This window comes from Protopterus annectens, chromosome 1.part2 (assembly GCF_019279795.1).
Source record: "Protopterus annectens isolate FY-2018-M chromosome 1.part2, PAN1.0, whole genome shotgun sequence".
Lineage (NCBI taxonomy): Eukaryota > Metazoa > Chordata > Ceratodontiformes > Protopteridae > Protopterus > Protopterus annectens.
In genome coordinates this window covers 196,243,070-196,270,264 of record NC_056727.1, presented here as the reverse complement: position 1 = coordinate 196,270,264, position 27,195 = coordinate 196,243,070, and positions in this window count along the sequence as shown.

The following is a 27,195-nucleotide window of genomic DNA, read 5'->3' as shown; positions in this document are numbered from 1 at the left end:
TTTGTGATATTATTTAAAAAGTGCAGAGAGGGTTATGTTCATATCTATTAGTTTTACAGATTACTAATGTTTTTTGGTTATATTAACTTTACTTAGTATTAAGTTTTAGATTCTGATCCATTCTTCCAAGTTCCAATACTGCTAATTTCTAGTTGGCTGGTCACTAATATGCTTTTAGTTAGTTAGTTAGTTAGTTGGTTAGTTAGGTTAGCTAATCTATTAACCTTTTTATGCATTAGTCCCACTGCACCAATGACCTGTTATGAGGGGAGACCCCAAATGATAGCTATACTGACAAAGGAACACATGGCCAGGGCACCAGGAAAATTCCCCTGCTCAGCATATGGTGCTGACATGTACCCTGCTGGAATTGTGGCTGTGAACAGAGCAGTGACTGCTGCTTTTTCAAGCCTTCAAAGTGGAAGCTTTGGTGATTCAAAATTATTGGAAATGCCGGATCCTACATATGTACCTGAAAGCAAAATACAAGATTTGGTGTCAAATTATGAAAAACCTGGAACAAAAACTTCTCCTTCACCTTTTATTACTTCATTTGGCAATAATAACTTTTTGAACTTGCAGGCCGCAAGTACTGCTATTGTTTTTTCCTGCACACCCGGGTCTTCTGTTTGTCCTGTGCCTGCTCCTGTTCGGATCGTTAAGGGTGCTACAACATTCAAGTCTTATGTGGTGCTACAGCTTCCAGCAGACTACTTTTTCAGGACTGTGTCAAACTGTTAGCAGATTGTCAATGTCAGCTTGCTGTAATGAGGCTTTTCTCCAAAGCAGGTAATGTTATTGATAGAGCTTTTGTCTGTGATTAATTGTTCCTTAGCTAATATTAAGTATTTTATTTACATTGGAATAGAAACTGCCTTGGATGTGTAATTTATGTTGACTGATCTTGTTGATAAATTTCTTAATATGTCTGAATCTAAATTAAATGTGTCACCTTAGAGTCAGTTTGAGGTTTTGAACAATACTGGCAACAGGAAATGCTGCCTATTCATGTAGCTTCACATGGGTGATTTAGAAAAAAATGATTGTTCTTCTTGGAATGGCAGTATGCAAAGGTGTTTGGCATTGTGCCAAAGAGAGTTGAAAGTAAACTTCAATTCCCCCGAAACTCACATTTTTTGAGAATGCATTGGGCAACCCATTAAACTACAAAATTCATGTTAAGATTCATAGACAGCATACACAACAGACAAACAAAGGCTAAGGAAATCAAACAATGCACTACAGAAGCACTTCATTAACAACTTACAGGTTTACTTACCTGCATTAAGTACCAGACAATCTGTTGTGACACCACACAGTCCATTTCACACTCACGTGCCTGCAAAATACAAGCTAAATTAAAAATATATTCATAACTAAAATATTAACAGTGCATTTCACACTCACGTGCCTGCAAAAGACAAGCTAAATTAAAAATATATTCATAACTGAAATATTAACAGTAACCTCATAGACTTCATGTTGTCCAGTTTATTTACAGACACATTATAAACACACTGTCAACAAAACAAGGAAACCAAGGATCATACCCAAAGATTATGTCTCATATGATAAAGAAATTAATTCCTTCATTTACACCATAACTACTCTAGGTTGCGCGCACACACACACACACACACACACACACACACACACACACACACACACACACACACACACACACACACACACACTAATTACAACCACTTGTATGACAGGATTATCAATGAGGTATTGGCTACTTAGTTAATTTCAGTAAGCTATTTAAAGACCACAGTGAAAAGTTCAGCCCATTCTGAATTTAGTATATAGTATGTGCTTTACTTGCACCATAAACAATAAACCAGCTTCTTTTATACTCAGTACCAAGAGACAGAACTGTGACCAGATTTATTAGAGAATGCCAACAATGGAACAAAAAAATATCAGGTTATCAGAGGCTAGCTTACTTTTTTCTTTTGTGATATAAGTCTCCAGTGATTTAGGAACTTCCAAATAGATTTTTTTATGATGGACTCTTCTAAACTGACTACTTCCCCTCCCTGTTCTCCTCATATAAATACATGCAACAGAAGTAAAGATATGTATTTTTGTCTTTGCATAGTTCATATTCACAGCTCCTCATATGCAGCTGCTAATCCTATGTCCATACTCAGATAGTACTTGGCGATTCACCTACCTAGATAAAAAGCAAGTAAGAGGTGAGAGATAAGGCACAGCCAGAATATGGCAGAAGGTTACGCAGCTCCCTCTCCTCAAATCTTAGGCAGCATTTACACAGCAACCATGTATGCAATGAAAAAGCCTAAAAAATAAATAAATAAATCATTACAGAAATACAGAAATAATGAAATGTAAAATAATTCAATTTAGCAGTCTCTTGCCCACACAAAATAGCAAAGCTACATTCATACTAGTATAATTGGAAATCTTTTTTTAATTATATTGGTATGGCTGGGTGCCTCACAGGGCCCAAGGCAGCTGCCTAAGTTGCCTTGTACTGGATTCAGCCTTGCCATCAGACCAACTTGCTTGAAAAACATTATGTATGGTGACAGCATTTTTTCAATTATGGCACACAGGATGTGGTCACCTCCTTTTCAGGACAACTCCATATGCAGAATTGTTAGTCAGGCAGAGTTAACTTGTTGCACATGAGTCTGTTGCGACCACTCTGGGGAAGGTAGCAAGCCAGTTGTTTGCTCCTTCATGGACTCAATGTATTCTGCTGGAACATTAGGTGAGGAACTTGGTATTTTAGCTTTGGTGCCATCTTTACTCTCTGAGATTTGTGCAGCTATATAACAGGACTTCATGCTACCTAGGTTAGGTATGGCTTTGCAGAAAGACAATGCTGCCAGTTACTGTGGTTTCCATGGCAGATGTCCTGACTATTATAAGACTTTAGATCAGGACGAAAGCAGATGCTGCTGTCTGTGTTTACTGAGTTGTTATCACATTGGGTTAAGCGACACAGATATCTCCAGCACTGTTAACAGATAATACATATGGAAAAAGAGAGGTTAGTTCGGTTAAGTTATTTGGAATCACATCCCTTTGTGTCAGCTGGATTACAAACTTATATCAAAAATGTTGCAGGCTCATATTTCTCCTTACCTGTATTTTTGCTAAGTCCTGATGCTTATCGGATACCACATCAGCAGTTCCAACCACCCCTTAATTTTTCGCACAAGCATATGTTTGATAAATTCCATGTATATCTATATCTCTCTCTCTCTCTCTCTCTCCCTCTCATATATATATATAGATGGTTTACCTTCATGTGTGCGTTTTGCACAAGGGTGAACAGCAGTTGTCTGAAAGGACGTTTGCAAAGTTTGCAAATGCCGAATGGAAAAAGGTTTGAATGTGCCATGAGCGAATGCACAGTGACATTCGCTCATTGCAGATTCGGCATTTTGGGGCAGATTGCACTATAGTGGGGATCGGAAAATGATCCCTTTCCCCACTGTAGTGTGATCTCGGAGTTAGAGTATTAAAGTAGGGGGTGTGTGGGGGGTGCAGGGGTGCTTGCCCCCTGTTTTGCACGTCATTATATTTTCTTTTCGACATTAATGTTCGAAAATCAGCTAATCTGCTTTTCAATTTGCTGATTTTCGAACATTGAAAACTATCGCTGTTTTGATTTTCGTGGTTATGGTTCATTCATATGAGCAATCGCACCACTGTGTTTCGCTGTTGTAAACGTAAATCAATATAGACAGATACATAGATTTCTTATATACATGTATACACATGTAGATAGATAGATATACATGCATACATACATCATACACACAAACACACATGAGGAAAAGCATATTATGTCTTTAGGATGTAGTAGTGCTACATGAAGAAAGATAATGATATGTTTTTTAAGTTCAAGAATCACGGACAATGTGTGGAACCTGATGTTTTAGAGAAAAACTGAATGGGCTGTTTGGCTGATGCTTCACAGCTTCCAGTGACAGTGAAACAAATGGAAAAATATTCAACAGATATATTTAATCTAAAATTGTGTCATATGCAGTTAACCTTTACAAATGTATCCATAACTTTGTAATTGTTAATGTAGATAGTGAGCTGTTACAGGAATGTTAAATAAATGTAATAACGCTCTTTTTTACTTTCTCTAAATATTTTGGGTTTCTTAGACCATGACAATAATAGTCCTTATTCTGGAGTCACAGTGCAATAAGAATTCAAGAAATCAGTATTGTTTCAATTTTTGATGCTTGCCAGGGGTTTTCTTTTCAGCCTCAATGTACCCAGAACCGCATCCTTCTGCAGTTTGTATTGGGTTATATGCATCAGTAGTATGTTTAAGTATGCATGAACATTTCATTTTTTTAGCCCTGTCATTCTTACTACTATTGAAACTATCTGGGTGTCTTTATCCCAGATTGCTCGAGTTTCCTTTTGCATATTCTAGTATTTTATGGGGTCTATATTAGTTCAAATAATAAATCCAAAACCTGGAAATGCAGGGTTGAGTCAAAGTAAAAGCACTTTATTCCAAACCAACTCACAAAGCTTTCAGGATGCTCCCTTCATCAGTGTGTACACATTCATTATTTGATTGTTTCTTCAGTTTGCCTGAACCTGGTTTACCTATGTGCTGTTCCTGTTTTGTTTGTGGTATATATTAGTTCACCAAAATTTATTTTCAGCAAATACCTATTCATCGACCCGTATTCAGTGAAAATCACTTCCGTGATTTGCTGAACATTCCAAGGGCAAAGAAGTAGTTGGCCAACTATATAACTTTGCCCTTTTCTCCACTGTAGTGAGATCTCGGAGTTGGTATATATAGTTAGGGGGATGTGCGGGACAAAGCCCCCAACTTGGGTTTGATTTAGTTAGATGTGGGTTCATTGTGCTATGGTTTAAGTATTTCATTGCCCTTAGAAAATACAGTTAATCGTGGAAGTGATTTTCTCTGAATACAGGTAAATGAATAGGAGCTCAATGAAAATAAATTTCAACAAACTAACATAGACCCATTTTATGGCTTTGTGTCTCTCCATACGTAGAACATTATAATTGCTGGGCATATCTATTTTAGTAATTAATGATGCCTTCCTCATTTTTTCATTGACTACTATATCTGGATTTATTGATTATATTTTCTTAACTGGTGGTGCAGCGGTAGCGTTGTTGCCTCACAGCAAGAGGTTCTCCCTTTCGATTCTCGGCTGGAGTGCGGGGAGTGCCTTCTGTGTGGAGTCTGCATGTCCTCCCTGGGGTTGGGTGGGCATTCAAAAGACATGTGTAAATGGGCGTGCCTTCGTTGAAGGTTGAACGTCGAGCTGGCACCTCAACATTCATGAAAATCTACTGCCAATCATTAGCGGACCGGAGTTCCGCTGTGGCGACCCCTAACCAGGAAAAGCCGAAAGACCACAACAACATTTTCTTAACTGCTGGTATTAGAAGATCACATGTAATCAGAATTTCTTCAATTTTAATAATACATTGTGGTTATGATTGCCAATGCTTCTAAGCTATGCGTATGTTGTATTTTTCCACAATGCCCAGTACAACAGTCTTGCCATATTGTTGTGCCTTTCAGTACATAGATCCTCAGCCATGATTGTATCACATCAAGCAATGATATGTGCAACTGTTTTCAGTTCTGTATTACAGAACCTGCATTTATCTTTCTCTACCATTTTTTCTATAGACCTTGTAAGCCAACATATATGTAACCTGCTATCCTGAGCCAACATTATCAGCCTTTCATTATTTGGTTTAATGTCACCACATCTTAACCATTCCTGCATCAAATATTGATCAATAAGCAATTGTTCCAGGAGTTCTTTAAACAAACCATGATAATTTGGAGCTTACAAATGTTCTTCGGTTTTGATCTGGCCCTGTTCTTTATATTCTTTCTTTTTTTTCTGGCAGTTTCTGTTGCTGCTCGATCCATTTCTTGTTTGATTTCCATTCCCATGCATTTCCAAAATGCTTCTTCTACACTAGGTCAAAATGTCACCATAGGCTTGTTTCTTTCATGGTTTAGAACCTTTGCTATGTTTGGATATGATGATGTTAACAAATATTCATAGAATCTCACAATTGCAGACTATAGATATAGGCAGTTTCTAGAAGTTCCTACACCTCCTTCAGACTGTGCAGTATATAATCTTGAAATGTACTGTTTCTTATATTTCATTGGAAAAGCATGAAGAATTTTTCTTTTTTCTTATCCAACAGATCCAATGCTTCGGGATCCAGTCAAGCATGCCAAAGTTATAAGTTAGAAGAGGAAGAACAAGCTGATTTATAACTTGAACTTTATTTCTAGATGTCAAGGCAGTTTTGAATATTAGCTATAGTCCTCTGAAATATTCCTTACTAACTTTGTTGTCATCTGTATCTCTTAATGTTTTATTGGCAAACCTTTCCTCTATTCCAAAACATTTATACACGCACCTCTGTTCAAGTTCCTTGATATCACATTCCTATCGCAAGTTAATATTTTCTTGGTGCTGCAGCTTTCCTGATATAGATTTTGCATATGCACATTTACTAAGACACATTCTAATGAGAAAGTATTAATACTTTGTAGTTGTGGTTTCAGGTACTTGTCTTACAAGCAATATAATTTTAAGTCATCTACTAAAGGTAGATGAGATATCTTTGGTTTCTGAAAGTTAAGCTGTAGCCATAGCCTAGATTTAAGGAAAACACCTTAATGGGTTAAGAGCAAGACAAAACAACAGTAGTGATAAAGAATCAGTTTGGAATATCTCCCTTTCGATTTTTATCCCTGGGATAATAATTTGCCATTTATAAAGGTCCAATTGTAAAGTGGTTTGCCACTGTTTCATAGTCTGTGCTATGCAAATAATCATTAAAAGGTGTATCTTCTACATCTGTAAACATTCCTTAATACGTAAATTTAATATGTTGTCAACTTGTTTTTTTCTTTTTTGTAATCTATCCATGTCATACTTGGGCTCCACCCCTTTGTATAATTCTCTATTATTGCTTTGTTTAACAATAAATGCCCATCTAGTCATCAAGTTCTACAAGTATCTTAGTAGAATTTAGTGATTGTTTTTCTTGTGATTTATCTTCATTGAGCTGACACATGGTCTTTTACATACAACATTTTAAAAAGCTTGTATCAATCAGACATTATAGTTGGTTCCACCTGGTGGGCATTTGACCTCTGCTCAAAAGGCCAAGTGAAACTAAATGTTCAGAATATATGAACACTACGTTCTTGTTATGTCAGGATCTTCATTGAGCTGACACACGGTCTCTTATATACAACATTTTAAAAAGCTTTTGTTATCAATAGATACACACCATATTTCTAGATGTAGCTTTCTGCATCAAGCACAATTCCATTAAGAGCACACAAGGAACACACTCAGTCCGGGGGCTGAGTCCTCTCTCTCTCTCTCTCTCTCTCTCTCGATCGACCCCCAGTAAGACTACTCACTGGTACTGCTGTAGAATTGAGTCCTCAGCCAGATGTCCAAACCAAGTCCTTCAGCACCCTTTCTGTGGAATCAGTGCTTTGTGTCCCTGCTCCAAGCAGTTGACACACACACTATTTAAGATTTGATTTTGCGCACATACACACACACACACACACACACACACACACACACACACACACACACACACACACACACACACACAAATGCACACACACACCTGGGAAAGGCTGTCACAGATTACTAGCTATGCCCCCTTCTGCCCAGACTATAAGGTGATTACACTGCCACCAGACACTCCAAAGCCAGATACTCTAAGGCTGTTAGAATGGTATCCATTTAATCTGAGTGATATTTATATTAATGCCAATAGTGATGTTTGTCCAATGCAATAAGGCTTTCATGAGTGACCACAGAGTCACCAAATAGCTATGAGTACTCTCAAAGGTTAAAATATTCTCTAAAGGACCAGCCACAATGAAAAGTTTAAATATATTTAATAATAAAAAAATAAAAGAACACAAAAATATGGAATATCTATTTACAATAAACAGGAAATATTAAAATAACACAGATGAATAGATTACACAGATAGAGAAAACAGTACTTAACTAATGTCACTACATTTTCCTGAGTGATCTGAAGAATTACTGCTTCCTACTTACTTAATACAGAAAGGCAAGATGAAGTACGTGAGGGATTCTTCTATGTCAGCTTTCAAAAACAGTGCACAGAGATTTCCGTCTAATCTAGTACTAAAAAATAATTTCAGTCTGGACTACAGAATGGCATTACATGCATCTGGTCATCTGACTTTGGTCCCCACACTATCCCCTTTACTAGAGGCTGCCAGGATTTACCATAGATGTGTTACCTTACAAACCTAGAGCTTTGCTAAGATCTGTTGCAACTTTGGGAAGTCATAAAACAATTTCAAACTTCCACCCTTCCAAAGTAGCAATTAGTTCACTGCTACAGACAATATAGCAAGGATTCCTAGTCCTTGTTTTCATAGACATTCTGTCTCTGGCTGCAATCAGAACTGTATGATGCAATCTTTATGGCCTACCAGGTAATTTAATTTCAAAATATTTTCAAAGTTAGCTGGGGTGAGATTAACCTCTTCTCTTCCAATATCTTATGTTACAATATATTAATTTCCACAGTTACAATACAGACTGACATATAGGTGCATTTCTCTTTTCTTTCCAGCAGAACCCACTGTTAGTACATTTTTTAACATAAGCAACTTTACAAATACATTTTCAACACAGGCATCTGTACAAATCAGTTTGCTATACAAATGACATATGATTCTTTACAAAATTCCAGCTAGCTATGCTGGCATATGTTGCATATCCACTCCCCTATTTCTCCTGCCATAACTGGCACTACCTCACATTGTCACATCTCTTCCCCCTTTGAAGACTCGAGCTAATTTTTCAAGTGTCCCTTGAAAAATGTTGCTTGAGAGGAATGAGCCTGTCTGGGAATACATTACCCCATGCCCTGTCTTGAGAATGCATCTGCATTAGCATTGCTTACCACACTACAGTGCTGCACTGTCATATCATATGCCTGCACCCCTAGGCTCCACCTTAGTAACTTGGCATTTTGCTGGCTGGGTGGCTGTAGCCATAGATCCCCCTCAGACTCCTTCTACCACCTACTATAAATATATAGCACTAAGGCTTCCCTATCATGGTAACGTTTCATCATGTCAACATGCTAAAATTTGTGCCCATGCCTTCTTCCTAGCAGTTCTACCATGCAGTTAACATCACTGACCTTCCTTACTACTTTGAAGGGGCCCTTCCATGCTGCCTGCAGCTTATTGTAACTGACAGGCATGAGAACCATAACCTGCTGTCCCACAGCTTACTCTCGAGCTCAAGCATTCCTGTCATATCAGACCTTTTACTGCTGTTGGGCTCCTGCAAGGTTCTCCTGGGCCAAGCCCATGAGCTCCCCAAGCCTTGTCCTGAGGTATAGGACATATGCCACAACCGATTCCTTGTGGGATTCACATTCACCCTCCCACTCATCATGAATCAAATCTAAAGGCCTCCTCACACTATGCCCATACAGCAACTCAAGGGTGAAAAACATGTGGATTCCTGGGATACCTCTCTGTATGCAAACAGCAGATGGGGCAAATATTTGTCCCACTCTCTCTTAAACTGGTCTACAAATGCCTGTAGCATGGTCTTTAGTGTCGAGTTTAACCTCGCCACAAGACCTTTAGTCTGGGGATGGTAGGAGTGGTCTTTAGGTGCTTCACCCCACAGCACTCCCACAGACAAGCCAGCAGGTCTGACATAAAATTGGCACCTCTGTCAGTCAGTATTTCTCTTGGGAAACCTATCCTGCTGAAAATCTCTAACAAACAATTTGCCACATCCTCTGCCTTGATTGAGGACAGAGACACCACCTCAGGGTATCTTGTAGCATAATCTACTACCACCAGGATATACCAGGATATACGTCTTTCCTGTGGAACTTGGGGTACTCAGAGACCCCACAATATGCATAGCTACCCTCTGAAACAGCTCCTCAATCACAGGCAAAGGCATCAAAGGAACCTTGACCTTGTATCCTGCCTTATCTACTTTTTGGTACTGCTCACAGGTCCTGCAGTAACCTGTTATATCCCTTGCAATCCCAGGCTAATAACAGTTCTGCATAATGTGTCTCTTGATATGATTTATGCCCATATGACCTGCAAAAGGAATGTAATGGGCTATGGCTAGAAGTGCCAGACGGTGGGCTCTAAGCACTACCAACAGCTGTATTACCTCACCCTCCAGCCCTCCCTCAAGGGACCACTCTTTGTTCCAGTATACAGATTCCTCTTTTCCTTGAGAATCAGGTGCCTCCATAGCTACCTCCCTCAAACCTTATTGTTTAGGGTCTGAGAGCTGAGCCTGTCTCAATTCTATCTTTGTGACCCTTTCCAGCTCCCTTTCAACAGGAAGCCTGGTATCCTCTGGCAGTGGTGCCTTACTGTTAGAATGGGTACTACCTCTCACCCTTGCCCTTGCAGTCACTCTGTCCAATGTCCAGTGGAACATCAGTACCTTCCGACAGCTGTGGCTCACCTTCAGGATCACTGCTACAGGGTAGCTCCCTCCCTGAAATAGCTACCTCACCAACCCTTGCTTCAGGTATGGTGTATGTCTGGGTCTTCCCCAGGCTACCAAACCACATGCCTGTCTCCAAGCCTGACTGCATGTAACTGCAAGCATACGAGGTACTACATTATCAAAATCATTCCCTGTCAAGACATCTGCAGGGATATTCTCAAAAACACCTACTTGCTTGTTCCTTTTCCACCTTCCCAGACACGGAGAACCCTGGCCAAAGGTATTTGGACTGGGGTCCCTCCTAAAGCTCTGACTGGTGTGGACTGCCTAAGTAAGTACTGCTCCTCTTTAACTATCGCAGGCTTCAAAATGGTTATATCAGAGGCTGTGTTTCTCTAAGCAGTGACTTGTTATACATCCACTAAGATCAGATATAAACTCTGATGATAGTCTGGTATCCCTGTTGTCTCCAGACAACCTACCACTGGCATCCTGTTATTTCCACTTGCTGGCTCCCCCAGCCTTTGTTCCCCGCCTTGCTTCTGTGGACATATATATGATACATGACCCCACTGGTAACAACATCTAACCCTTGATCCTGGCCATGTACCTGAACTAATAGCTTCCCCTGTTGCTGGTGGACTTTATTGAGGTGATTTAGGCTGCCCACCATGGTTTCCCCTATATCCATGTGCAGCACTGAGTTTTCCCTTCTTGTGCAGTGATGTCATGCTTACTATGTGGAGATCCCCCTTTTTCCTCAGCTCATCTGCAGAATTACACTCCCAGTCTACCAACTAGATTCTCATGTCCTCAGACAAAGTGCTAAGGGCTTGTTCCTTCACCAGAAGATCTGCCAGACTTTCAAAATAGTGACCTGACACCCTTTCACCCACCTATGAAAGTTTTCATGAAACTTTTTCTGTAAGCATCAGATGTTAACTTAAAATATTCTACTTCACCACTAACTGGAAACAGAACAGCTCACCACCACACAAGGAAAGAAGCCAGTGATTACTTTTATATTTTATTAAAATTACAGTCCAGTCCAGTAGTAGATCCACAATGTATTCCCACAAAACAGGTAAAATAAGTACACACTGGATCCAGTAAAATCTGGTTAGCAGCAAATATAAAGCATAAAATGCAGACTCCTCTAGCGCCTCGGCTCTTCAGCCTTTACAGAGTATATCCCTACTTATATCCCTACTTCACATATTCTATCTTTAAATAGCATGATTACAAACAGTTAACCAATCATAGACTTAAAGTAATTAAAGAAAACACTAGTAAACATCGTTTTACTCTATGATAGTTTAAACAATCAGTATCAGACAATTTAGAAACAGCAGTTACAGCTTTACCATGGAGTAAGGGGGTCAGGAAACGTACCAAAAGCCCTTGGTAAACATTACACTGTTTACATGCTCTTTCAAATATATGAATAAAACTATCAAATTTATCACCCTTTGTAAACTGTGGAAGAAATTTACTGACCTTCGTTGCTTCTGGGATTTGGTTATTCCCTTCCCCATTACCTCCATGACCCTGACAAAGAGTCAGCATCTCACTCTCATGTTGGCGCTGTTTCTCATTATCTTCAGCCTTCATATGCCGCAGTCTCTCTGCTGAATCTGATTCCATTTGTTACTCCTTTTCTTCTGCCTCCAAGTGCTGCAGTCTCTCTGCTGATTCTACTTCCAAGTGCTTGGCCTTCAGTTCAAGTCTCTTTTACCCCAGATGAATTTTTAAGTCCTGTGAAGGAAAGGTGAACTGTTCTGTTTCTAAGGGCTGCAAAGTCCCATCAATAAACTGGTTATCCTCCTGGTTGCTGGTCTGAGCTGTGACTAAGGCTGCAATAATTTCCACTTTAGTCAGGTTGGCATGCACCATTCCTTTGGCATCATGCACCACGAACAACTGATTCTTTGTCAGCTTGCCATAATCCTCTGTTGACATCTATGCCTGCTTTCCCTGACTAAACTAAACTAACAAAAAAATAATAAAATAAAATAAAACTGTTGTGAAAATGAAACTCTGTTTACCTTGTGGCTGCTGAAAGTACACACACCTTCAGAAGTTTAATTAATATCCCATCACTGCTCTCCAATATGTGACATCCCTCCTACCCCTGGGCCAGTAATCAAGGAGCTTGAATAATCACCACTGACAATGGAGAGTTACATTCACTTGGAACAAAAATAGATAGATACAGTATTTCCAGATGCAATTATTTACATCAAGCACAATGTCCCTTAAGAGCACAGAGGGAAAACACTCAATCTGAGGGCTGGGTCCTCTATCTCTTCTGCCCTCCAATAAAACTTCCCATTGGCACAGCTGTAAATTTAAGTCCTCAGCCAAGTGTCCATGCCAAATCCTCCAGCACCCTCTTTGTGAAACCAGTGCTTTGTACCCCTGCTCCATGCAGCTGACACACATGCACACACACACACACACTCTTTGAGATTTGATTTACACACACACACACACACACACACACACACACACACACACACGCACGCACACACGCACACACACACACACACACACACACACACACACACACACACACACACCTGGGGAAGGCTGGCACAGATTTACTAACTATGCCCCCTTCTGCCCAGACTATAAGGTAGTTACACTGCCACCAGACACTCCAAAGCCAGCTACTCTAAGACTCTTACAAGGGTACCCAATTATATGGAGTGAAATTGGTATTAATACCAATGGTAGCATTTGGCCAATGCAGTAAGGTTTTCAGGAGTGGCCACAGAGTTACCAAATAGATATAAGTACTCTTAAAGGTTAAAATATTCTCTAAAGGGCCAACCACAATGAAGATTTTAAATATATTTAATAATAAATAATAAAAGAAAATGAAAATATGGAATATCTATTTACTATAAACAGAGTTTCAGTTACAGGAAATATTAAAATAATACAGATAAACAGATTCACACAGATGCAGAAAAAGAGTACTTAACTAATCTCACTATATTTTCCTGACTGCTCTAGAGAATTGCTGTTTCCCACTTATTTAATAAAGTAAGCCAAGATGAAGTAGGTGAGAGGTCCTTCTATATCAGGTTTCAAAAACAGAGCGAGACTTCAGTCTTATCTAGTATTAAAACATAATTTCAGTATGGATTGCAGAATGACATCACATATTTCTGGTTTTCTGACTTTGGTTCCCATGCTATCCCCTTTACCAAAGGCTGCCAGGATTTAGTATAGATGTGTTACCTTACACACCTAGAGCTTTGCTAAAATCTGGTGCAGCTTCTGAAAGTCATAAAACAATTTCAAACTTCCACCCTTTCTGAGCAGCAATTAGTTCACTGCTACGGACAACATAACAAGGATTCCTAGTCCTTGTTTTCACAGACATTTCAATGCTGTCTGTTATCAAACTGTAAGATACAATCTTTATGGCCTATCAGGTAATTTAATTTCAAACTGTTTTTCAAAATTAGCTTGACTGAGATTAACTTCTTTTCTTCCAGTATCCTTTGTTAAAATATATTAATTTCTACAGTTACAATACAGTCTGATATACAGGTGTATTTCTGCTTTCTGTCCAGCAGGACCCAGTGTTGGTACATTTTTAACACAAGCAACTTTACAAATACATTTTCAATGCAAGTATTTGCACAAATCAGTTTGATATACAAATGATAAATAATTCTTTACATAATTCCAGCTAGCTATACTGGCATATGTTGCACATTCACTGCCTTACTTCTTCTGGCATAGCAGGCAATACCTGACATAATCACATATGACATGACCACAAAGCTACGATATCAAGTGGTTAAAGCTGTGGCATCACGTTGAGATGCATTCTGCATTGGAAGTTCTGAGGACTGAATTGTAGTCTTAGGTGTGTTTTGCAAATGAAAGTATGTTACTACTTGCAGGGTCAGCCTTTTGTGAATTGTCTTCCTAGGTGAAGAGATCAGTTGCGCCCCCTCACTGCTCACTACAGCCCCATGCACATCTTCCAGTTCATCCCCACTCTCCCCTATTCTGGCCATCTATCAATCTACCATCCAGATTACTTTTGTCTTCCTTTTCTTGCAGTTTGTCTTACTCTTCAGTTTTTGTCCTGCATTCATTCATTCAACACATTCTAACTAGATAGGACTGCAATGGTATAGCTGTAGAGGATATAACAATTTTAAGACAGGGGTCTGGGGGCCACTAGGTCTCCAGAGGCCATGGGGGTCCTAGATGTTCTGAGGTACATTTCAGAGTTTTTTAAAACAACTTGCTTCATCCAATAGTGGCCTGAAAAAAATGCAGATCAAGGAAAGAAATTCAGTCTTATTCTTCAACTTTAATTTTTTCCTGCATCCTTTCAAAACATTCCAACTGACAAGGACTGCACTATAATAACTGTAGAGAAAGTGAATTAATTAATTCTGGGACCTGTGAATTGCCAGACCCCTCCCAAAAATCTATGGGGGTTCTAGATATTATCAGATGCATTTCAACATTCTTATATGTAGCTTTTTCATCCCATGATGGCCTGAGCAGTAACCTTGATTAGTAAAATAATTTGCGTCACTCTTCAACTTTACTTTTTTCCTGAATCTTTTCAACATGCTCTAACTCTACAGGACTGGACTATAACACATGTGGGGAAATAACTGAATTACACTGTTGGTATGGGGACCACAAGGCCTCCAGAAGCTGTGGAGGTTCTAGATGGTGGAAGGGTATTTTACACCTTGTTTCCAATCTTTTGATGAAATAATGGCCTGAACAAAAGTCATGATTAAGGAATAAACTTCAGTGGTATTTTTGAACATTGCCATTTTGGCATCCTTTCAGCAGGCTTGAAATGAAAAAAATATATATATTTCCAGGAAATAGCTGCATTAAGCTGGGAGTCTGAAGATTGTTAAGTTGCCGGAAGTCATCGGAGTTCTAGATGCTCTGAGGTACATTTTAGAGCTTTTTTCAAACCTTTGATCCAGTGATGGTCTGATCAAAAATTGGAAGGAAAGATATTCAGTCTTATGTTTTCTTTCCTATTTCAAGGAATAAACATATTGTAACCATGGCCTAATGCTCAAAATTCACAAAATAGTAGTTCACTATAAGCTAAGAAATATTTGCAAGGATACATAAATCAGATCTGACAATAGTACCTTCTTCTCACCCCCCCCCCCCCCAGAAAAAAAAACTGTCATCTTATATGTAGCCCCTCTGGTGTAAGACTGGAATGAAAGTGAAGGCACAAATGGACTCAGTCTCATATATATATATATATATATATATATATATATATATATATATATATATGTTTATTATAAATAAAAAGTACAGAATGGCATGTAGACAAATGCAGGTTGGTTGAATCCTTGTTTTCAAAATGTCATAATGTTGAACTGGAAGTGGTCAAAGTTATATTAGTGAATGTGAGTATACATTCCCTACTATGAAGTCAACTTTCTGAATGGAGCTCGCTGTACAGTGTGGACTGGGGCATTTGTCATTTTCCTTACTGTAGTGCAATCTTGGAGTTGGCATATATAATATACAGGGGGTGTGAGGGGTGCAGGAGGGCTTGACCCCTGCAAAAAGTAAACAGGGCTTTTGAATCTGGAAGTTTGGGGGGGTTGAATGTCGATCATCGTGTTTATCATGTTCCACATTTGTTTTAAATAAACTTCTGAAAACTGACATTATTAGTCAATCTTTTAAACAAAAGCATTCTGACATTCCATATTTTGTATTTTCCATATTTATATATATTTTTTACAAGTTGTTTTGCCATACATATAAACAGCATGCCTCCTCACTCCCACACCCAAAAGCCAGGGTTGGTCTGTGCACCTCTCTGTCAGACTGAGATGAAACTGAAAAAAAAACCCAAATAGAGCGTATCATATTTCAACTTATTGTTGTCAGACATGCTTCCTTACACTACCATAAAAGTTGTCTACCTTTATACACATCAGATGTTTGTGAAAAAAGTGAAAAGAAGATCACAGCACTGGTTGTTACTACCAGACAGTACACTGCTTCTGTAGAAACTATAGTGACCCCTGTGCACACTTCTGAAGTTTGTTAGAAAAGTTAAAGAAGTAACGATTACACTCTTCATAGCCCAACACAAGCTATAGTGACCTACACATATTTCTGAGGTTTGTGAAGAAAATTAAAGAAAATAAGAGATCATTCCCAGCTCCCCCTCTTAAAAGAAGCTACAAAGACCTCTTGTGCACACCTTTGAGAAGGGCAAGTTTTATTCTAGGTGGGGTTCAGGCACAGGCCAACAATGAGCCTGTGACAAAATCCACTTATACAGCCTTGGAGTATAGGATCACCATACCCCCAGAAGCTCTAAAGCTCTTGATGTTCTGTGAAGCATTTTATGCCTTATGTTTTCTAAAGATGATTTAAACTCAGCAAATTACAAGAGGGTAAGTTACAACCACTTCTGTGTACAATTCTAACATATCTGACTGTGGTAGAAGAGGATGTCCATACAATGTAGTTCACCTTTCCTCCACACAAAAGCCCCGGCAATTATAGCTATTTTATGCATATGTCAGATGTTCAGTTAGTCATCTTCCTTCACATAAATGCACACTAGTACTGCAAAGCCAGACAGTGACTGTTTAAATTGAGAACGCAAGAAGAGAGTCAGTTACATTCCACAGATGCTCAGTGAAACTTAAAAGGTATAACTAATTCTGTGTTCACTTCAGATGATGGTGATTAGAAAATGATGGCCTGTATTATGCATTAACTCTTCTCTATGCAGACAATAGTCACACATTAGAATATTCCAAGCTGCTTTGCACAAATCACATTAATCATGCAAAAGCATGCAAGCTAGGCAAAGCCATCTGGTGACTGTTTAAACTGTTTAACTGAGCAAACAACAATGTGGTCATTTACTTTCTACAGGCAGCTCCAAATGCATACTAGTTCTACAAAGCCAGATGGTAACTGTTTAAAACGAGAAGCAAGAAAAGGGTCAGTTACTTTATTCAGACTGCTCAGTGAAACTCACTTTAAACACCATGTAGGATGTGTTGCAGAAAATAATACTTAAAATGAAAAAAAGGGGGTAAGTTGCTCTATGCAGACAGCTCATCACAACTGAACCATGTGATTCTGCATGTTGATGATGTAATGGGGACAGACAGCTTAATGTGGATAGGCATGTTTTCTGCAGTCTGTAGCAGGGCTCAATACATAAAGTGGCACAGACTAAAGCACAATCTCTCATTCAAACAAATCAGTAAACAAAATGCATTTCTATTCAAATAAAAAGTAATGAAAGAGAATTGGAACAGGATAAGATTCTTTTTAAAGAGTATAATGTTTGGCATGATGTGGAATAACACAAATATATCAGTGAGGTAACTTGCTTCCTAACAAGAGATGTTCTGTCTCAGAGTGGAAAACTAGAAGTATGTAAATCACCGAAATGGTGACCTAGATTAAAGTATGACTGTGTGTGTAGTATACGTCAGTTGGATTAGTGCTGGAATTAAAAATGTTCATTGAAATGAGTGAGCTTCTCAGAAATACAGAAGGTACTGTGGAGAGAACCTGCTGGTAAGCCAGACAGCCTGCAGTACTCTGCTGGCATTTAGGGCTATGGGGGGAAAGCCTGGACATATGTGCATGCATGGTTTGGTGTAGTGTGAGCTATTTCAAAACTCCTGAGAGTGTGACTCCCAGTGTTCTGCTTTCAAAACATAGATTTAATTCCCTAAACTACTTGTGGCTCTGCAAGCCTGTTCCTCATCTTAGGTAGTAAGAAGTTATGATAGATATGCCACCCTTCAGGCTGAGCTCCTGTGCTAGACAATTTCTTGGCCAGGCAGCTCCATCTGTATGTCAGAACTGGATTCCTGATAGCAATACCACGTATGACATACAGGTGGCACTGCTGTACTGAAGAATACCAACTGTAATTAGCTATACTACGGTATCCCTGGGTACGTTTGGGCTATGCTTAGAACAGGTAATGAGAATCAGTCACATAGGAAGTATTAGAATCAAACTACCTGTTTCTGACATAGCGACACCACCTGCAATTCAATAGCTTCAGGTACTGAACTACACACTGTTTGCTTCCCTTATGACATAATCAAAATGTCAATAGATGACAAAGAACCAGAAAGTAATTGGACAGAAGCTCAGCATGCATAACATAAATTCACTAGATTTTTAATGTAATAAATACATTTCCATGGATCTACTTCAAATGATCGAAGTTTCAGAACATCAATCATCACACCATCAAAGACCAGATGATCGAAGTTCTGAAACATCAAATATGCTGAATGGAGATCGCTGTACAGAGCAGAACGGGAAATTTACCGTTCTCTTCACTGTAGTGCAATCTTGGTGTTGGTATATTTAAGTAGCAGGAGGTGTGGGGGTACAACGGGCTTGCCCCCCTGCAAAAAGGTAAAAAAAGATGTTTTTTTCTTTTTTATATATATTTTTTGAAGTTTGATGTTTGACAACGTCAATGAACTGGTCTTTGATGATGTGTTCTGAAACTTCGATCATTTGAAGTAGACCCATTTCCACTGGTGTGACTAAATTAAAAACTACATATTTCACTACCAGAAAGCCTACTTAACATGATTAAAGCATAAATGCTGCAAAAAGAAGTGGTAAGAAAACCTTTGCACTTTATCTTTAAAAGTGTGCTAACAGCAATTGATTTTATATATTCTGTGGAGATGCAGAGGGCTAGCCCCCTTGTTGCATATTGGCATTCCTTTCTTGCTGTCTGTCAAAGTGACACATAAGCATGGTTTAAATGGTATGGGGTGTTTAAAGTAAGGTACATCGACAACTCCCATCACCACCTAGCACTAATAGTTTTTGATAAAAAAATGGCACTATGAATCATCAGCTCCATTCCACCAAACATTAATTATATATTAAAGTATTCAAAGATGCTTTGCACAAATTACATTAAACCAGTAAATTCACATTAGTCTTGCAAAGCCAGATTGTGACTGTTTAAAATGAGAAAAACAAGAGGGTAAGTTACTTTCTACAGATATTACCCATCCCCACCCAGTATTTATAATTAAAAATGACAGCTATTATATTTCAGTTTCATGGAAACAGTAGCCATACATTAAAATATTTGAAGTTGCTTCACATAAATCACAGTAATCCTACAAATGTGCATTAGTCATCAAAGCCAGATAGAGACTCTTTAAATTGATTTAATTTCTAGAGACATCTCCTACTCCACACATCAGCTATAGTTAAAAGTGACAGCCATGGATTGTATTTCAGCTTTATTCCAGAGAAACCATAATCACATATTAAAATGTTCAATCTTCCTTCATGCAAATCCCATTAATCCTGCAAAGTCAGAATAATGAGCAAAAAGCAGCAGGTGGTTATATTCCCTGACAGACAGTCCAGCATTTTTGTAGATTGACAGGTATTTTCTAAGCTTTTGATCTGGTAAGTTCTTTAGAAGCCTAGCCCTGCATTCCTGTGAAGTTTTTACACCTCATAATTTAAGTACAAATAACCCAGAACAGGGCAGAACATTTACATATTATTCATAGTTATAAGAAACAAGGGTGCTAAATCAGAGATGAATTTGTAGTTTCCCACACGTTTGTCCAGATTATGTTTGAAAAGATTAAGGGAATTACTTTGCTTTATGGAGGAAGGAAGCTGATTCCAAAGAAGTGGTATTCTACTGTGATACATAATTTGACTAGGATACTGAGAACTTCTCCTACGTTTCTGATCCCATGATGGAGAAGGAGGAGTAAGTAGCTATGGAGGAGATTGTGGCTTCAGCCAGCACTGAACAATCCATTCTGCATGACAATGCTGTGGACAATGATATTCTTATTAAAAAATTGTGTAGTTACTTTAGTAAATAGGCACCTTAATGACAAGGTGCTGAAAACAATGATGTTTGTTATAAGAGAAAAAAGTGAAAATGTTGTTTATTATAATGAAATATTGGCTAGACCATTTTGCCTGGCAAACAAGCCGGTTGCAGCTTCACTTTCCAGGCAACAGAATCATAGTTTTCCCATTCTTCTTGCAATGGATACAATGTTTCAGGCAAGCAATAGTGCTAGTGAGAAGAATGACAGGTTCTGTTCTGCTGCTACAAATATAGAAAGCAGGCTGTGGAGAGAACGGTGAGGGGAAAACTCAGCACACCTGTTGCTCAGATTAGTAGTAAAAATTATGCTGATAATGTACTATGGAGCAAAAGTATAACCATTTAGTCTTTAAAATTCAAAATGTTAGAGTCATAATAGTACATCCTAAAACTGTAAGTTTTTTCTGTTTTTTTTTTTAATCCAGTGATTTGGCCTTTAAGTTTGTAGCTATTTTGCAGTTCATGAACAAAAAATGGAACTTCATGCCAATTATTTTACATCCGGCTTACATTTAAATCTGAAACACAGACGTTCTTTGATATTCTGTGCAATAGATGTTGAACAGACTTTTACTACAGCATTATTTAAAAGGTGTGGAGATCTGTGTTTTTGTAAATGAAATTGTTAATGCAAGAGGAATTTGGAATGGAGAATGGAAAACATGGATTTCTTTAAAGATTGTGAATAACAAAACTGAACATTTACCAAGCATTTGCATTGCTGAGAACACAGATGAACCCTATGCTACTTAAGGCCACCAAAGACATGCTTTTTTGTGGGGAAATTGGATCATTTAATTAATGACTCTATTTATAATAAATGTTTGCTTTTATTCATTTATTTAATTATTTTTGTGGATGTTTGTACATTAAAGTTTTCATTTTTAAATGATTGCATGTCATCCTTCTAGAGTGCCTTTGTTGGATTATTATTTACAGATTTTGACATAAGTAAAGGGAAGTGTGATGTACTGTAAATGAGTGTATGGTGAAATGATGTTGGAAAGAAATTCAGGTACTTGCTGCAAAGTGAGGATGAAAATGTTTATGTTTCTATACTGATGAATGGATGGCAAGGCAGATGTCTTAAGATGGAAAAGAGAGTTCATCAAAAATACTCTTTAGATGGCACCATTTTCTGCTTAGATGTAAATGCTGTCATCGAAGAGGTAGATAATATGTTAGGGAGGGCAGGTTCTTGAGAAGTAATAAGAAAGGGTAATCATTCCCACAATTAATAATAATAATAATAATAATAGTAATAATAATAATCATAGTAATAATAAGCATTGGTTACAGGAGGTGAAGGATATGGACCATGAGTTAGCTCAAGAAGGATTGATTCCCAATAGGAGAAACAGTCGGAGATTCAGAGTTGAAGAAGAGATAAGAGGGATATCATTCTTACACTGGAACAGTCTTTAGCATGTAGGAGCATGTGAAGAAGAAGTGGGATGATATTACACAAAAACAGGAGACTTTGCCAATCTCTTCAGCTTACATACCAGTAGAAAGAATGTCTGATAAACGTGAGTAGCTTAAGATTAGCATCTGCATAGCAGGAGTGTACATGCTGACTAAGGACAGAGAAAAGAGAGTGGAAACAGTCCTTTCATTCTTCTGCGAGCTGCGTCTGAATCCTACTCAGCGGAATATACTATATAATGATACTGCATGTGGCAGTGGAAGTGTAAATCACTCAAATGTATTCTTAATGTCTTTATGTCTGCATTGTTTGCTTTCGTACATACTAAGTAGGGAGTGGTCATTGCTAGTAACCACAGCATACACCAAAAATAAAGGTTTCTGAGAAAGTTGCACTTGGGAAAACAGCAAAGTAAACAAATAAATAAATAAATATAATAAATGCGGAAATGAAAAAGTTCATTACAGATTATTTCTATCAAAGCTTAAGTTCCAGATTTTGAAAAACATATCAAAACATGATATACAAATATTGGATGGTGCAGCGGTTTGTAATGTCTCCTCACAGCAAGAGGTTCTCCAGTTTGATTCTTGGCTGGGGTGCCTTCTGTATGGAGTCTCTATGTTCTCCCTGCATTCATGTGTTTTTTTCCTGGGTGCTTTGGTTTCCTCCCACATTACAAAGACATGCGCCTGGAGCATTTCTCCCTGGGCCACTGCTGAAAAGTGGCTCGTTTCAAGTTATACTTTCCCAGTTAACAAAAGTTAAATAAATAAAAATTATGCAAAATAGTATGTAAAAGATGATTTCAAGAAAATAACCTTTTAGCAGTTATAGGCATATCCAGGCATCAGAATGTATATAACAAAATTTTCAACTTCTGGTCAAAGGATGTTAGAAATATAAACTTGTGAAGGAATATGCACTAGGCAGGGATGTGTGGTTGAGGAGAATATGGAACTCTGTAAACTGCTTCTTAAACTAAATGTTGTATCACATTTTTGTATCTGTAAATGCATATATGTTTTATAGTATATCCTTGTATCTGTGAATATGTTTTGTTAATTTCTTATGTGATCCTAGTTAACCAGGATGTGCCTGAAAAATGTCCAGTGAGATCAGTGCAGTATCCCAGTAAACAAATATATATATATATATATATATATATATATGTTTGTGCCTTTCGTTTTTTCCCGGTTAGGGGTCGCCACAGCGGAACTCTGGTCCGCTAATGATTGGTAGTTGATTTTTATGTACCGGCTTGCCAGGCCTGATGCACAACCTTCAACGAAGGTATGCCCATTCATGCATGTCTCCACGCAGAAGACGCTCTAGCTGAGAATCGAACCAGACAGCGTCTTACTGTGAGGCGACAACGCTACCGCAGCACCACCACCACATATAACATGTAACAGGTTACACAACTTTTGAGATAGGTTATACAAGAAATATAGCTATAGCATTGTAAAATCAGTATCCATTCAGATGATTTGATATGGTGATAATGGGTGGTTGTGATAACGGGTGGAAATAGAATACTGCTATAACTAAACGGGATACGCTGATCTTTTTTGCCACCAGGTTCACATGCCTAGGCAAATGTAAGAAAATATTCTATAATAAGTAATGGAGCATATAAAAATTTAGATTTTGGTTGTGCCAAAAAAAGTGGAGGTTGAAGAAATGAGTTTGTCTAACTACTATGTTTCTGTCCTCTGTATATAATTATATGCTTTGCTGAAATGTTTTCTTTTTTCTGTGTTGTTTACAAGATTACTGTGGCATACCTTTTATTGTGTAATCTTTTCTACTAATAAAGACTCCCTACTCTTTTCGATAACTGGTGTGGGAGCTTTTTTGCCCACCTTAGTTATTCCGGGTCCAGACAGATGGAGCCATGGTTTAATATCTTATCTGAAAGACGAACACTTAGGAATGCAGTGGTGTAGTGATAGAAAACAAATCCAATCACCTGAGGTGGGAATAGAACTCAAAGTATTACAGCCTAGTTTAAAGGTGAAAACCATCATGTAACTTCTGCACAACAGAAACAGAAATGTAAGCGTATGTGCTGCTTTCAGTTGAAAATAATACTGGGAAGAAAGAGAGGTTTTTGATTTGTGTAGGGGTGCAGGTCCATAATTTAGAGACACTGAAAGGAGAAAACTTGGCAACCAGAATAAAGTGACTGCTGATAAATATGAAGATTTGGTGACAGAGCTAATAAAAGTGAAGAGCTGCGATCCGAACAGAAAAATGTGTAAACTAGGTTACATTAACATGGTGGATCAATGCTGAATGGCAACTCAGCCAACATTAAAGCTTGTATTTACAGCAGCTGCTGGCTATCTCATCAGAGTTTTGAAATGTTGGCTGATCTTTCCTTTAAAATGAACTGCAATTTCATGCAAAGGAAGGCTGGTGAAGAAGTTCATGTGCCTGTTGTTCACACAATAGCGAGAAAAATGACACAGTGCTATTTAGGCTGTTACACTTCAGAAATTATTGTCTGTTTAGCTGTACTGAAGCTGCATTTGAAGGTTATTTAGCCTTGGATACAATGCCAGATATGCCCCAGAATACATTACCTTCACTTTCTGCCCTTCACTCCTCCAGACGCAATTGCCCTGAATTATTTTTGAATTTTAGTGACAGGAATGAGAAATTGCACCTCACAAGTAGACCTTTTATTTAATTACACCAACTACAAAAGGATACTTCACAGATATTTATTTCTGAGGGGTAACAGCCTGAACACCATTGTGCCATCTTTCTTGCTAGTGCGTGGAACAGCAAACAAAGGATGAACTTCATTCCTCAGTAAGAGTAGCAGTAAAACCTTTTGGTGGATCATTGCTCTGGTTCCCACCCAAGACTGCTAGTTGCAGTAGTTAAGTAATCACTCTCAGATGGAGTTTAAAAGCACTAGTATACCCACTCATGTTATGGCTCTGTCTCCAGGATAACAAGACACAAGAGTGCTGCACACAGCTCAGTGATGATGGCAGCAGTACTGTAACCCCCACCCTCATAATTGACATCCACAACAGAAGGATCAACGTTACAGCCTTGATTTGATGGGGAAAAACACCAACAGAGCTGTCTCCATTTAGCTGACAATCACTTTTATTTATCAGTACCATGTCTAACACTGCTTGTACTTTGCAAAGTAATCCAGCAGAACCACTATTTTGTTTTGAGAATCTTTAGATTGAATACAAAATACAAGCAGTTATTATTACTTTTACAAGATAATGAAGGTCGTATCTTCACCGTGGCACCTACCAATCCTGGCCTACTAGATCTATGAATGCATAATCAGAACAAATCATTAATGCTAGTGAAATATGTCTTTCAAGCTATGTGGGAACCATTAATTACTGTTTAACAGGCAAGTAAATAAAAATTGAAAACCACAGACATTCATTATTAAATAGCTGGGTGGTCATACTGATGTAAATCATTTTTTGTAGTTAGTAACTGCATGGACTTTTGAGCATAGTCACTATGGGCAACTTGCACCTTGCATTTCCATATGCTGAGCTTCAATAGTTTCATAGTTTCATAGTTTAGTACTAGGCTATCTGCCCTGGGGCATTTGTAAGCCTAGCCATAGTGATGTGGCTTTTACCACCCCATGAAATGGTACAAAAATGTACAGAATAAATTTAGAATACTGTGCCTCTGTCTGGTAGTGACACAATGAAGGTCCCCTTATATAATAGAATTAGTTTACTGTGCCCCTGTCTAGCAGTGACACAGATGTGACCCCTGGGGTAAACTTACGATCTCCTATCCACTCATCAAGATTTCTCTTGAAGAGAGTCAGTGAGGGGCTCTGCCTAATATGAACTGGGATCTTGTTCCAAAGCATGGGAAGCCTCTGGGTTATGAATCTATCCCTCCAGCATGTCCTATTCATACTTGTGCCGAGGTTTAAGTCTTTAGCTCTCGTGGTCCTGATGGATTTGGATTTTTTGAGATGGAGCATGTCCATCAGATCCTGATTGGACATGGCCTTGTACATCAGGCAGAGATCACCTCTGAGCAGGCGGTATGCTACTGAATAGAGCTGAAGTTTCTTTAGTCTGGCAGAATAAGACATATGTTGGAGACCCTTGATCCTCTTGGTGAGGTACTTTTGTGGTCTCTCCAGCTGTTGCAAATGCCAGGTGAGGTACATACCAAATGGGGCATTGTACTCAATCATGGGTCTGATGAGGGAGGAGTATAGGGGTACAATGACATCCTTGGACCTGGATGTAAATCCCTTCATGATGAGGTGTGCAAGGTAGAATGTTTTTCTAACCACTTTGGCAACATGGATGTCAAATGAGAGGTCGCTGTCGACTTGGGTCCCTAGGTCTCTGATTACTTTTTTCCGTACTCAGTGGGTTGCTGTCTATGTGATAATTTGTGGGTACTTTGTTTTTCCCAAAGGGGATGACTACACATTTTTTGGCATTTAGTTTAAGGCCGTGACTCTGGCACCAGTTGTCCGTTTCTGTGAGGCCTTTTTGTAGGATGTATGTGTCCACTGGTGTATCGACTATGGTGCCTAGTTTGCAGTCATCTGCGAACTTTGTCAGCCACAACCCTCCCATGTTTGCTTTAACATCTGAGAAATAAATGCCGAACAAGAGGGGTCCCAGGACAGATCCCTGTGGGACACCACTTGTGACTGGCTTTGAGTCTGACATTGCTCCAGCGATTTTAACTTTATGGGTTCTGTCTTTTAGCCAGTTTGCAACCCATCTAGTGACATAAGGGTTTACGTTTAAGCTGTTGAGCTTATCTATGATGCCTGAGTGGGGTATTGTGTCGAAGGCCTTAGCAAAGTCCAGGTAGGCTGTATGGACTGTTTTGCCCTCATCAATGGCTCTAGTGACTGTTTAGAAAAAGTCAACCAGGTTCAAAAGGCAGGATCTGCCCTTTACAAAGCCGAACTGGGTGGGGTCAAGTGTCTGTAGGTCCCCTATGTCTCTGTTTATGAGTTCCATAATGATTCTTTCCATAGCTTTGCAGACCAGGCTGGTTAAGCTTATGGGGCGGTAGTTCCCAGGGTCTGTAGAGGTACCCCCTTTGTGGAGTGGGACCACTGTTGCTGTACGCCAGTGTTCAGGTACATATCCTGTAGTAAGGCTAAGGTTAAATAGTATTTTTATGTGCGGGTTTAGCTCCTCTTGGAGTTCACGTAGCACGCAACCCGGGATACCGTCAGGTCCCATTGATGCTGTGTTTTTAGCTTTGTTGAGGGCGGTTCTCACTTGGACATCTGAGATGACAGGGAGATTACATTCAGCTGGGATAAGTATTTCT